Source organism: Pyxicephalus adspersus, chromosome 11 (assembly GCF_032062135.1).
Source record: "Pyxicephalus adspersus chromosome 11, UCB_Pads_2.0, whole genome shotgun sequence".
Classification (NCBI taxonomy): Eukaryota; Metazoa; Chordata; class Amphibia; order Anura; family Pyxicephalidae; genus Pyxicephalus; species Pyxicephalus adspersus.
The window spans coordinates 17,073,319-17,074,674 of NC_092868.1; the positions used below are offsets into that span (position 1 = coordinate 17,073,319).

General features: G+C 37.8%; 1 protein-coding gene across 4 annotated transcripts in view; it reads right to left on the minus strand.

Moving 5' to 3' along the window:
• The window catches only part of LENG9 (leukocyte receptor cluster member 9), a 7,328-nt gene that overhangs the window by 3,728 nt on the left and 2,244 nt on the right, over positions 1-1,356 (minus strand). The gene's annotated exons all lie outside the window — the stretch shown is intronic.

Sequence of the window (1,356 nt, forward strand, 5' to 3'; positions counted from 1 at the left end):
AAGTATGTTACCGGTTTTAATTATTTTTAAAACTTGCATTCGCCGTATAGGACGCACCCACTTTTCCCCCCCAGTTTTGGGGAAGAAAAAGTGCGTCTTATACGCCGAAAAATACGGTAATTACAAAATCATTTGGACCTTAAAAGGTTCCAAATCATTTAAATCTAACCTCAGATATAAAACAACACACAGCAGATTCAACTGTGGTATTATTATATACCAAAAACAGAGCCAAAATGAAGACATGTGTGAAAAACAACTCATGATACAGTAGCTTGTAGAACCACCTCTAGCTGCGAAATCTTGAAGTAATCATTTTTGTATGATTTTATCAATCTCTCACATCGTTGTGGAAGAATTTTGGCCCACTCTTCTTTATAACTTTGCTTTACTTTATTGGGGTTTGGGGACATTCATTTATGTTTAGCTCTTAAGCATTGGTTTAAGGTCTGGACTTTGACTAGGCCATTGCACTACCTTAATTCTTTTCACCTTCAGCTATTCAGTTACAGATTTGCTGGTGTGCTTTTATTGTCATGTTGTATGACCCACTTTTGGCCATATAGCGGTGACAAAGATGGCATTATATTTGACTCTGGAATACTTTAGTATACTAGCGAATGGTGCATGGTGCATGGTGCCCTGGGCCTAAGGCTGAACAACAAGCCTAAATCATCACCCATTTACCACCATTCTTGACACTTCATATAAAGTGTTTGTGTTGAAATGCTGTGTTTGTTTTTTTGAAGTCTTGCGGTGTGTTCTGATGCAGCTCTGCAAACCTAATTCTGTTACTACCATGCCATAATTACTGTAATTTGGCAAAAATAAACTCTTTTCAAGGAATGGAGTAACTGATTTTTTGGCAAGTGATTTACTACAGTTGCGAATGCCATGTTTAAAAATTGGAGATTGAGTGGCATGGTTTGTTTGAGGTTCGCACCTCAGCCAAAACACTATTTGCAAGGAGTTTGCATTTTCTCCTTGTGTTCATTTGGGCTTCCTCTGGGAATTACTGTTTCCCCTTAATCCCAAAACCTTGCAGGTTAATTGGCTGCCCTCAAATTAGCTGGGCAGCATGTGGAAAAATAAGTAGCACAGCATGGCCTGATGACACTGTACGGATGCTGGGTAATAAAATGAAGTAAAAATAAGTACTAGAAAATAAGTGGAAAAAAAGTGGAGATTGCTGGGTGTTCTGTGACTAACATCCCCTAATTTCATCACTATGACATCATTAGGACATAAAAAATACTTGGGGTTCAAGTATTGAAAGGGTACAGGTATGTGTAACAGCGCAGTGCATTTTGATGCGTTAAGTTTTTTCATATTGTAATGATGCTATAGTAATAAAAC